Source organism: Nyctibius grandis, chromosome 4 (assembly GCF_013368605.1).
Source record: "Nyctibius grandis isolate bNycGra1 chromosome 4, bNycGra1.pri, whole genome shotgun sequence".
In the NCBI taxonomy this organism is placed as follows: domain Eukaryota; kingdom Metazoa; phylum Chordata; class Aves; order Nyctibiiformes; family Nyctibiidae; genus Nyctibius; species Nyctibius grandis.
In genome coordinates, this window is record NC_090661.1 from 28,423,402 (window position 1) to 28,435,961 (window position 12,560).

General features: G+C 59.6%; 1 protein-coding gene across 1 annotated transcript in view; it reads left to right on the forward strand.

Moving 5' to 3' along the window:
* The window catches only part of FREY1 (Frey regulator of sperm-oocyte fusion 1), a 433,428-nt gene that overhangs the window by 17,177 nt on the left and 403,691 nt on the right, over positions 1–12,560 (forward strand). The gene's annotated exons all lie outside the window — the stretch shown is intronic.

Here is a 12,560-nt window from a genome sequence, read left to right on the forward strand (position 1 = left end):
AGGCATTTTCTCTGAGCGTGGTAGGCTTCTTTCTTTGCTGTGCTGCTGTTTGCTTCCTCGAGGGCAGCCGCGCATCCCCCTTCCACCCCAGCAGACTCTCAGTGCACCCAGGCATTTGCGCACAGCAGCTCCGAGCTGTCCCTGGGAAAAGTGTGGGGATCACTGCTGGAGCCCGAGCAAACCCTCTGCTGAGGGTCAGGTCTCTCCATCGTGGCGCAGGGATGCAGAAACCCCTCAGTAAACCATTTTAAATGGGTGAAGCAGTCTATTTTTCCTCACCCTTAAGGAAAGACTGCAGCAGTTGAGCTGCAAGCCGCTCCTCCCCCTACCCTCCCTGCCAAACCTCAGCTAAGGGCTGGCAGACCATAAAGAAAAAAAGAAATCCTATCCTAAGAGCCTGGTGGTGCGATCAGCACTGGAGAACTGGGACGGCTAATGGGAAGCATCCAGCAGCATACCCACAGCCCCTGCCTGCCTCACCGACTGCAGGCAGGAGGATCTTCCCGATGCTCTGCCCTCCCTGTGGTTGTGCCCTCACAAACACCCAGCACCAGGTGTACATTTGGTTTTGCCTCCTGCGTTATCCCTCCTTCCTTTGGCGTACACAGCCCATGAGCCTGGGCTCTCCCCATCCTTCCCCGGCCATAATGTCCTGGAGCGGGAGGAGGCTGCAGCCAGAGCAGAGAGGTAGAGCGGCAGCCCCATCTCCAGGAGCAGCTGAATTTCTTCTGAGAAGGTCTTGAATTAGACCAGGGAGCACAGCAGGACACCTTCACCTCCCAGCATGAGATCTGTCTGTACCCTCCTGCCTGCAACGAGGGATTCCCAACACCACAAACTCACTTTCTATTTTTAAATCTGTGGCAAATTCCTCTGCCTTTCCCCTCCTTGCTGGGTCTTTAACAGTTTTGCAGAGGAAATATTTCTCCTGAGGGATGAAATTATTCTCAAACCATTTGGTTGCTCCTCCAACATTTGCATCCGTTTTGCATGAAACACATTGACAAAATGCATAATCCTTGCATATTTCCAAATCCAATGTAATTCTCAATTTATCTCCACATTTCTGCCCCCGTGGCCTTCTCAGGCAGTTCAAATAGTGGTGTGAACCCCGTCGGGGTCTCCACAGCATGCCCTGGGGTGCTTAAGGCAGATGGGAGACCCACCTGCGGTGCTTAAGGCAGATGGGAGACCCACCTGCAGCATCTGCACGGGCTTCATGGCTCCTGTTTTTCTTTCTCCTGCTGCCTGCTGGGGTCGGAGCCACCTCCTCCATCCCTATTTCTCCAGCCTCCAGGTCTCCTGCCTCCAAAACGCCTGAGGATGTCTCTCGCTAAAGGCAGCTAGCAAGCCAGAAGGAAGACCTTCCTGTAGGAGGAGCCATGTAGGAGGGCTCTCAACATGCCAGCCCAGCCGCACCTGCAGGTCCAGGAATGCACGTGGGGGCAGGAGGCACAGCCTATGTGGGACCTTTGGTGCAACCTCACATGTGTCCTTGCTTCCCGAGGATGCTCATCGGGTGCCAGCGGCTCGCTGGCCATGCTGCTCAAATGGGGGGCATGCCCCCAGTCATGCCCAAACCCTTAGGCTCATCCCTGAGGAATGAAGTCAGACCCCTCCAGCACAGTGGGGACCAAAGGACACCGGCTTTGAGATGCTTTTTTGTTCCCTGGGTTTGGCTGGGTCAGAAAGGGTCTGTGCTGTGCCACGGTGAGGAGAGGGCACTGCCGAGCGGAGGGGATTGGGGTTGTGGCAATGGGTACATTAAGGAAGCATCACTGGCCTGGGGACCTGGCTGTCCTGCATAGGAGCTGCTGGCCTTGCCAGCCCCACCATCACGCTCTGCCTGTCCCCATTCCCCTCCCCGTCCCCATCGCACTTACCCGGGCAGCCAGGCTCTCCTTGCAGTGCAGGCTGATTCCACACTCGTCAGTGATCTCAGAGAGGTCTTCATCCTCAAACTCCTCGAGGCTGATATCATGGGTGAGCCTGGAGGGAGAGGAGATGGTGTGGTCACCCACTGTGCAGGCAGTGGGCAGGAAGGTGCAGGGCAGCGTGCTGCCTGCGGGCAGGGAGCAGCACCGCCCGCCCCAGGAGAGGCTCTCCCAGTCCTTACTGGGAGAAAGGCTTGGAAGGAGACTCATTCTGTTCCCACCCAATGGCTGGGCCTGGCATGGTTTGTGGCTGTGTGGAGGCAGGAGGAGTGTGCCCCAAACCAGCCCCCACCTGACCAAAGCCAGCAGGGACGTGCAGGCTGGGAGAGGATGGGACAGACAGCACATCCATGTGTTCCCAGGAGGTTCAGCTCCCACCATCCCAGGGAGGCTCTGGAGTTGTCCCAGCTGGGCACAGACCCCCAGCAGGGCAAAGGCTGGGGTTACAGGTAGGGAAAGGGCTGGGGGTCCTGGCAGGGCACATCTGGAGGATGGACCCACTGGGACTGGTGACCATATCAAGACCCACAGACCTTGTAAGCACCACAAATGCACCGGCCATGTCACAACCAACCCCTGAGCTGAAGCTGGGAGGGAAGTCCCAGCCCAGGTGCCTGCAGTAAGAGAGGGCAGCGATTTCCCTCTGCGCCAAATCCACTCCCAGGGGTGACTGCGGGCATCCCCATGGCCTTCGGTGCTGCTGAGCCCGCCTGTGTAGCCTCAGGCGTCCCTTAGGGCTGTCATCCCCACAGGCTCATTACACCCCTTTAAAAAGTTTATGGAGATACCCTTTCAGCAGCTGGAAACGTGCTGACGAGTGGGTTCCTCGCGTGTTTGCTCGCGTCCCTGGGGGGACAGCGAGGCGCTCCTGGCTTCTGTGCATTAAAACATTTCTCCATGGTGGTACCGCAATGCTCCTCTTGTTTATTCATTACCACGGGGGTAAATAAAAGAGCCCAGCTTGAAAGTCCTCTGCCAACCGACTCCGCTCCCCAGGTTTTGTCTGGAGCAGCTGTGGGTCCTGCTTTGCATGCTGCCATTTCCATTGCTCCCGGCTCCTCGGGCTGGGAGATGCTTAGGTGGAAGCACCATGCCGAGCCCAGCACCTCTCTCTGTCTTGGCCCTCACCGTTGGGAAACAGAGAAGAAGGATATTCCGTGACCTGCAGAGCTCCCACCCTCACTTTAAGCATTGCTCACGCACCTTGGGGCTCCCCCGTGCAGTGGCACCAAGCCAGTGCCATGGAGGGGCAACATCTCCCTTGTCCCAGCCCCCGGTGGGAGGGAAGGAGCAGGAGAAGCCCATGGGGGAAGCGTCCCCTCCGTGTTTCCAAGGACCCCGCCAGCAGTGGGCTCCCTGGGGTGAAGATGGCTGGGAATGGCTGTGCCTATGGGGCAGTACCCACGAGATGCATCGGGGGGGGGCACGGATGCAGCCTTCAGCACAGGGTGGGGTGTCCAGACCCCCCCACCGCCCATCTGCTGCTGCTGCCCACAGGAGGGAGGGAATGAAGAGCAGGAGGCTCATCACGAGCCTTCAAAGCACAGATCGATTTCTTCTCCGGTTACCCGGGTCGCCGGGGTGGGACACCATCAGCTGCTGATGCTCAGGGCCTCCACCCCCACGGCATGGGAGCGCAGCGGGCACCGCGGGGTTCCGGTGAGAGGTGCAATGTTGCTGAGGGACTGGCAGGGGCTCCCCAGCTCTGCAGGAGCAGCCAGGGTGGGTGGCAGTGCCCCCCGCCCCGGGATGGGGACAGCCAGCCCTGCCCACGCTCTCAGGGATGGGGAGATGCTGCGCAGGTGTCCAGCACTGGCCCTGCCTGCAGCTGCTGGTGCGCAGCAGGATGCGGCCGGTCGCCTTTGCCACGCCGGTGCCCGGCTGCCACGCAGCTCCCTGGGAAAACTTTGGGCTCAACTGGGTGCCAAGTTTGCTCCTGACCTGCGGCCATCGCTCGCGGAGAAGGTCAGTGTGCCCAGGGGCGAGGGGCTGCCCCTCGTCTCCCTGCACGCCCGTAGGACAGCCCCCTCTCCCCACAGCCCGGCCGGTCCCCTACCATTTCTCCCACTGATCTTCCAGCCAGCTCTCCTCCTCGGTGCTCGACTCCATTTTCAAGGGCAGCCGCATTGAGGAGGACCCCCTTCCCTGGGGGATATGCTCCCACCCCAAAAAAGATCCCCGGGCCCGGGGTGAGGAGGAGTGAGAGAGATGATGGCCAAGCCCCGGGTGCCTGCTGCCCCTCCGCCTGCCCCGGCGCAGTCTGTGGCTGCCGGTGCTGCTCTGTCTCCTCACTGCGCAACCTGGGGAAGCTCATTAAAAATAGATGGAATCAGCTGTCCTGGAGGGGAAGGAAAAAAAAAATAACCTCCCCAGCTGAGCCAGCGTCAAGTCCCTGCACTCTGCCGGGGACGCTGGCTGCCTCCGCCTGCCAGCCAGCCAGCCCGGCTCCTGGTCCTGCTCCAGCTCCCGCTCACCAGCACCCGCAGCGGGCACAGGGGATCTGCTTACCCCAGCACGGATGCCTGCACCACCTGGCCTCCTTCTCCTGCCCTTGCAGCGTTGCTGGCCAAGGCAGGGGCGAGGGGCTCTGCCCCGCTGCAGCGATGAGATCCCTGCCTGTGGGAGACGGGAGCATTCGCCTGGCTTCTCACCAGGTAGAGCGGGGCCACCTCGCCGACGCAAAGGCCGGAGCGCTTCCAGCACAGCGGGACCGGCACCGCGGCCGGCTGCGTGCCCTGAGCAGAGGGGAGCAAGAGGAGCCCCTTCACCAAGGGGCAAGCCCAGCCGGCACAGAGCAGTGCTGGGAGCACTGCCCCTTCCCCGTCTGCCCCCACCTAACCCCTGGCCCTGCTCCCGCCTCAGGCAGAGCCGTCCCTGAGCTTCCCCAACCTCCAACCCCCGTTAAGGGCCAGAGAAATACCTGGTGAGCTGCTCTGTCAGCTCCCAACCTCTTCTGTTGCCGAAGGAAATGGGGGCCTTTCCCAGGAGGGGCTGCCAGGCGCTGCTGACAGGCTCTCAGCGTAGTGGCCTAGGATAATCCTCCATCACCCCCATGCCTCTCGGAGCCACTCGCTGCCCTCCGGTGTGCCGCAGACCCTGAGCCTCCGCAGAGCCGTTCACCCCTCGCTCCGTCGGGATGGAGCCAAAGCAGCTCTGAGAAAGAGGCGCCCACCCCGATTTCAAGATGGGGATAGGGCATCCCCCTCCCCACCAGCTGCACGCACCCTGCTCTGCAGCACTGCCCTCCTGCCCCAAGGCCAGCACCCACCCGGGGGGCTCTCCTTGGCCCCCAGACCACAGGCTGTGAGTGATGGGTGCATCTCCCACCAGCCTGACCAGCACTGCCAGCTCCTTGGGACCCCGCTTCTCCCCTGGCTGGGTTAAACTGGGTGATGTTCGGAGGAGTCCAGCTCACCAGGTGGCCTGGAGTACTCCGCTGAGCTAACCTGTCACTGGCTCTCGCCCCACCAGTACCATGCCACCAGCAAATGTCACTCGTGACACTGTGTTTATTGTCTCTCAGATCCCTGATAACGGTATCCAGGGCTCCATCTTCCCTATCAGCTCTGCCTGGAGTCACCTCGTCTGCTTGAAACATCCTTGCTTAATGCGATGAATAAAGAAATCTCTATCACCGTATTACTCCCGCCCTTTTCTCCTCTCACATGGATGCTCCAGGACTTCCTAGAAGATACAAGGAAAGCTCTCCACTATCCCATCCTCCGCTGACTCCCTGGGCTGGAAACACCCCTGCCTTTCTCTCTTGCTTCTCAAAGAGGCTAAAAATACCAGCAAAATGAAACAGCCCTGACAGCCCTCAGCTCCATCACTGGCAATAGAAGTCTGAGCAGGACCTACACAGGTATTTTGGCCACCTTCCCTCACCTGCGGCAGCAGCGGAGGCATGGGAGCCACATGCGTGCCGCTGCAGGTGGGCACCATGGTGTCACAGGTATGTGGGATGGTGTCCCCCAGCTACAAGGGTGGGTGAGCCCTGCATCTGCAGAGGTTACAGGTGCTCCCCTGAAGGACATGTCGAGAGGCACCCAGCAGCTGGCAGCCCTGCTGAATGCATGAGAACTGATAAACTTGGGGCACCCGGGAACCACAAGCGAAGAAGCACATGTGTGTGCATGAGCAGAGGCAGCCGTTACCTGCCCTTAGCAGAAGCAGCTTGATCACAGTCCTAATAACAACCGTATAAATCAAGCCTGGCTTCTCCCTTGACTCCATCCCTGCCAGGGAAAAGGGGACTTAAGCATCACCTCCCCAGCCCGCTGCTGCCCCGCAGGATTTCCCACGCGGGGACTTGGCCAGGGCAACACGGCACGATGGAGCTGGGGTCTCCAACAAGCCCAGCTGCCCGGGCCGTACTCTGATACCCTGTGCCCGGGCAGCGCTGTGTGGAAGTCCTGTAACCAGCATCAGTGGGAAAGAAAGTACTATCTCACGTTTGGCTGGCCCTGGGTGTTTTCTGTCCTTGTAAGAGTCACAAAGACTCTTATTTGAACCAAGGAGAACACGCCTCTCTCGCCACCAGAAGAAAACAGCCCTTTCGTCTCCCCTCAGAAGAAGACAGGTAGCCCCTCTCCGACGCCCACCTCATCACCTCCAGACAGGCTCTTCTGACAGCTCCAAATGAGCACAGCAGACACATAAAACAACCCATAGTGCTAGGATTGATTTTTGCCTCAGTCTGAAGGTGCTTCTTTGAACTCCCCGAGGAGATGGAGGGGTCTCCTTCCCCCAGAGACCTCCTCCTCTCCTGAGGCCCTGTCAACGGCACAGGACAGGGCTGTGATTTCCCACAGGGCTCCCCGAGGAGTGGGTTAGTTTCCCTTCTCTCCTGTCCCACGCAAATAACCCTTCCCTAGGAGCCTCCCTGCTCCAGCAGCGAGGTGGATGCTCTCTGCTTTTATTAGGGAAACCAGAAGGAGATAGAGGAGATCAGTCCCTGACCCCGCAGGTCCCAGCTACATCAGAGCCCCACTCCTGGGGGCAGCAGGGCAGGTGGCAGGGCGAGTGCTGCGGGGCCCTGCACCCCACTGGACCCTGGCTGTGCCAGCCCTCCCTGCCCCTCTTATACTGGGCAGAGGGACCCCCAGCCTGAGAGGCCCCAGAGAGCCCCTCACAAGAAAGCTTGGCCTGAAGCGCTGCAAAGCTCCTTGGCAGAGCAAGGAGCTGCAACATGGTACCCCAGAGAAAGATGCTAAGGATCCCCAGCAGGGCACAGGCCCCACCACAAGGCTTTGGGAGGCTTAAGGACAACAGGGAGGCTGGGTGAGAAGAGCTTTTTTTATTGCTGTCTCCTAAAATGCTGTTCTTGTCGTGGTGAGCAGCCACCTCTGGAGGTCTTCCTGGCTAAAGGAGGGCTCACCTCACCATTCTTCTCTTCCCACCTCTTCTCAGATAACACCAAACCATCACCGGCAATGAGGACCTGCCAGACCACTATCCCTGGCCTCTTCAGAGCTTCAGACCCCAGCCCATCAGGCTGCGTGCTGGCCAGGACCAAGTCCTCTCTCGATTCAAGCCAACTGATCACCTAACACTTGTGTCAGCGCATCGCCACTCAGGGAGCTGGAAGAGCAGATGAACACACCAGAGGGCTGAGAAGCTGAAATACCTTGTCCTGCAGGCAGCACGCTGGGGCGGAGGGCAGGGCTCACCTGGGACCTTGCCACCAGCCACGGACTGAGCCCTCACCCTGAGCCACACTCCTCATTGCTGACTCCAGCTCGGTTGCAGGGGATGGCCCCTCGTTGAGCCCCTGTGGTAGGGACGCAGGACCCAGGACAGGCACAACCTAAGCTGTGCCACTTAACCCAGCTCACAAACGTTGCACAAGCAGGGCTCCCTCCTCGCACGCCGCTCCCCGCCACAGTGTCGCCTCTGGTCTGCCAGACCCTGCCCCAGGCTCAGGGACATCACTGGCATCTCCTTCCACTTCAAGGCTCACACCCCGAGCTCAGTGTCCGGGGAAGGTCTTGCGCTCCTGCCCCGACGCCCTGGCTCTCTGCCCGGCTGCATGGCCTCCCCCACAGCGGCCAGTTCTTCCCCCGAGGCAGGCTGCCGGCGCGCCGGGCTCCCTTGACAAAGGTCTGAGGCACAGCAAGAAGCAGCACCTCGTTCTCCCTCCCAGGGCATTGCTGTTTGCTGGGGAGCAGGAGGGTGCCCAGGGGACAGCCACTGCATCCAGGACAGCGCTGGGCAGTGAGCCCAGCCCTCTCTCAGGCCCAGGGCTGCTCAGCCTCCGGCCCCCGGCTCGGTGGCCAAGCCCCTTCTCTGTGGCGGACGTTTCCAGGGGCAGCATTTAATCACTCAATTTGCAGGGTTTACCCAGCCATGTTGCAACAGCTCCCAGCAGCTCGCACAGGCAGCGCTGCAATAGGAGGCAGCTGCTGAAGCCACTTGGCAACGGGGCTCCGGGAGCAGAGGAGCCCTTCAGGGGTAAATCGCCCGACCATCACCATAGCTTGACTGCACCTGCCTCCTTCCTCACAGGGACCCGCTGGCCCCCAGCCTCAGGGGCTGGGGCCTGCCAGAGGTAGGCACAAGATCAGCCATGTCCTCAAGCGTGGATCAGCCCCTCCTCTCCCCCCTCAAAATCTCTCCACACAAAGCAGTCGGTACTGATCCCCGCTTCTCAGCCAGCTCCCCCGCAGCACCCCTGGATGACAGAGGCAAGCAGAAAGCAATGGCTGATGATGGCACGGCCACCAGAAGCAGCGAGCCTCCCCTGGGCGGCATGCAAACGACGCTGGGCACCGCACCCACGGGCAGCGGCAGAGCTCCCTTACCCGCCCCGTGCATCCCCATCCCAGAGCTGCCCTCGGGAGGCACCGGAGGCTCCAAAGCCCCCATTCCCCGCAAGCTGGCACCTCCAGCCATCCCTGGCCTGGCCCATGCCGTCAGAAGTCCCTGAGAGCAGCCTCGCTGGGTTTTGGAGGAGAGGCAGGCCCCTGCGTCCCAAATCGATGGGAGCACTCGGTAGTGCCGAGAGGATCAATTCTGGCACTCTCCCATCATCTCAGTTGGGGTTCCTGTTCCACAGGGGTGAGAAGGAAGCGGGAGTACCTGGGATTTCTAGGAAAGGGCTAGAAAAAGGCTTTCCTGAGAGTGGAGAAAGAGAGGAAGCCTTCTTTTTATGAGGAAGAGGTGTCTGAAGAGGAGATGAGACAGGTAAGGAGGCCGGGGCGGTTGAAGGGAGACATGGGGCCAAGCAGGGGCCTGGCAGGAGCTGAAATGGTGTATGGGGTGAGGGCCAGCAGGGGCTTGGGGGGGATGGGCTGAAGCAGTGATGGGGGGGCTGGAGTGATGGGTTCAGCGGTGTGTGTGGTGGGGGGGGGGGGGAGAAGGGATGTGTGGGGTGGGGAGCCGAAGGGGATGTGTGGGGTGGGGACGAGGCGGGGGCCCCGGCGCGGCGGTGAGGGGCGGGGGGGCAGAGCAGCTGGGGAGCAGCTGGGGAGCGCTGCCCGGGGCGGGGGCAGGGGCAGCCCCGCGGGGGTCCCGAGTGGGGGCGGCCGGTACCTGAAATTGGGGGGCGAGGCGAGGTGCAGCCCCAGGAAGGGGGAGGAGGCGGGCGGGGATGCGGCGCCTTTCTCTCGCTCCGCCATTCCGTGGCTCTCTCCATGCAGGCGGAGGGCGGGCGGGAGGGAGGGAAGGAGGGATGGAGGGAGGGCGATGCTGGCGGTGCCGGCGGGGAGGGACGTACCTGCCGCCGGGGGCGGGAGCGGGGGGCGCAGCCTGGGGGCTCCTGCCCGCGGCCCCCGGCGGCAGCTGCGGGACAGATGCGGCCGCAGCTGGAGGCGACACGCCACACCCCGTCCCCAACCTAACCGCCCGGGCCCTGGGAAACGCCGGCCCCAGCGGCGCAGATGTGTCCGCAGCTGGACCGACACACGTCCCCGTCCCAGCTGTGCCCGCAGCTGGAGACAGCAGCCCCAGAGCCCCCGCCGGGGTCTCCTGCCCGGGGCTCGCCGCCCATGGCCGCGGGAGCAACCCCAGGAGCGGGGCCAGCAGAGCGGGCAGGCAGCAGCCCAGGGCCGCTTCCACGGGTCTCCTGCCCAGCGGGGACGTGCCTGGAGGCAGCAGCAGGTAAAACCAAGCTCTGCTGCCTTCCCACCCAGGGCAGGTTTGCAGTGCCCAACTGCCAACAGGTCTGGCAGCCCCAGCACAAACCCAGTCCCTGGTGGAGCTGGCCAGGGCTGCAAACACAGCAAGAGGAGTTAAAAAAGCAGCTTATACCCACGTTCCACAGGCAGGAGGGGGAAAAAATGCATCTCGAGGTTGCAGGTCTCTCCCCAGAACAGGTAAACCCACTCTTGCATCCAGCTGTGTCCCAGGTAGCATCTGATCTTGGGTGAATGCTCTTCGCTGCTACCCTTCCCCACCAGCCCCAAGAGGAGGATTCTCTCCCCTGCCTCTCCTCCTCATGCTTTGCAGGCTATCTCAGAAAATCGTGCAGGTTGTGCTGTGCACAGAAGTGGGCAACATCAGTATTTTTAGGTCCCAAGGCCACTTCTGTACCTGAACAGGAGAACATTTCGTATTCCCTGCATGCCCACCGTGTTCCCAGTTACTGTCCGTGACAGTCCTGGATGGAGTGGGTGACACTGCTTGAGCAGTTCAAGCTTTAAGGATACAGCAGGTCCCATCAGCGCTTCTCAAACCGCGGAGCTGACTGTCATTGAGGCAATGGTGTTAGTTCTTGGCCAAGACCCAGGGCGTCAGCTGCTCCTCCAGAGAAGAGCAAGCAGAGCCCTCCGAGGCACACAGCCCTGCTCGCACTCGCGAGTACTGATCTCCTGCCAGACAAACTCAAAAGAGATGTTACTCCTGGGCCAGCATGAAGACAAGCACACACCCACAGGGTCACCACGTGCAGGTACCCCCGGGGCAGCGTGCTGAGGGGGGCTGGGTGTCCCCTTCGCAGCTTGGCTACACAGACTGAACTGTCCTACATGCAGGACGCAACCCACCAGCATTCATGCAGGGACTGGGGGAGCTTTGACACAGCTCCATCTCAAAGCATAAACCCCAGCTGCTGAAACACCATTCTTCTGCAGCATGGCTGTGGTTTGGCCTCTGACCTGGGGCAGAAGGTAAGGCTGCCGCCTCCTCCTGCGGCCTATCACCAGCACGTCTCACCTCGTGCTGGGAAGCCAAGCACTGAGAGCTCCCCAGCTAGTCTGGTCATCAGGCCTTTCACTCCAGCCCTGGCTCAGGCTGGCCTGGCAGAAGACCCACTTTGGCCTTTCTGGCTGTGCTACTGCCGGTCACATCTATCTCCATATACGCATGGTAGAGCCCACGGCCTCGGGGAGAGTGCACATACACCTCCTGCCAAAGAGGGACTACGCTTCTGTTCTAGCCCGTGTGTCTGCTCACAAGGCATCTGCTCTCTTCAGAGCAACCGTTCTCAGCCTTAAGTTAAACCTGAGGAAAGGTTATGTGCTGGCAGAGGTTTTCCTGCTTCTCTCCCACAGCTGCACCACCTGCTCTCCCCCTAGAAGCAGTTGGGATACCAGACTACCACTCTGCTCTCTTTCCATCAGCCATCCTTCTCACCCCTCCAGTTTCCCCTCTGCCCCAACGGCCACAGCTCTGGTTCCCACCTCTTCATATCCAGGTGTGTTTTCTCCTTTCAAACCTTTCAGCCAGCCCTTCCTGAAGCTGCTCCAACTCCTTCTTTGTGCAGAGAGAAGAGACATGGGGGAAGGGAATTTCTCCAACCACCAGCACATGGAGCAGGTGATCACCCTCTTCTAGAAATCCAAGGTTAGCCAGTTTCCGTCCGTAGCCATATCACCATCATTCCTTTGACAGGGAGAACTGATGTTCTGGCCAGCACAGAGAAGCTGCCTCAAACCTGACCTCTCCAGGTTTAATTTACATTATTACACTCGGGGTAGAGAAAGCTGGACTGAGTTTGCTGTCATCCTGGCTCTTCATCTTCTAAGGTAGAGTCTGCTGTTTTCAAAAGGTTTTTGTCATGTACGAGCCATTTCAAGCATTGAAGTGTTACTTCCTCAAGCCCATGAGGTCCTTGCCGGAGACAAGAGAACAATTCAGCAATAGCATGAACCTTGACCGCACCCTCACTCAGTTAGCCAACGTGCTGTACCTGTCATGTTCCCTGTAGGCCAGACATGCCCTTTTATCTCCAGCACCTCTTTGAAACACTCTAATTTGCATCTTCAAAAGCTACCTTTTATATCTCAAACTTGCCAAACAAATTAGGCTCCAAATTTTAAATGCTTATATACACAAAGTGTTTTAAAATTGTTAGTTGGCTTTGTTGGATTGTTTGTAATAATCACTGGACTGGTGGTTATCTGAACATTCCCAACTGAGGCTAAGGCTCTAGCAACTTCTGTTCTAGATCAGCCCCATTGCCAAACCTGGATTAGAAATGTCATGGCTACTTGGAATTCCTGAAGTCTCGCTGGTTACTAAGAAAGTAACATGCCTCATGTAATTCTCCAAAGATTAAAAAAAAGGTTCCAGTAACTGGGTCTACACAGGAGCACCGAGGAGGATGGCATAATGCATGAGCAGAACTTTACTCCAAGTGTATCCTAGCTAGTCCCTAGACTTCTAAGCTATGGTGTATTTAGTATCAGT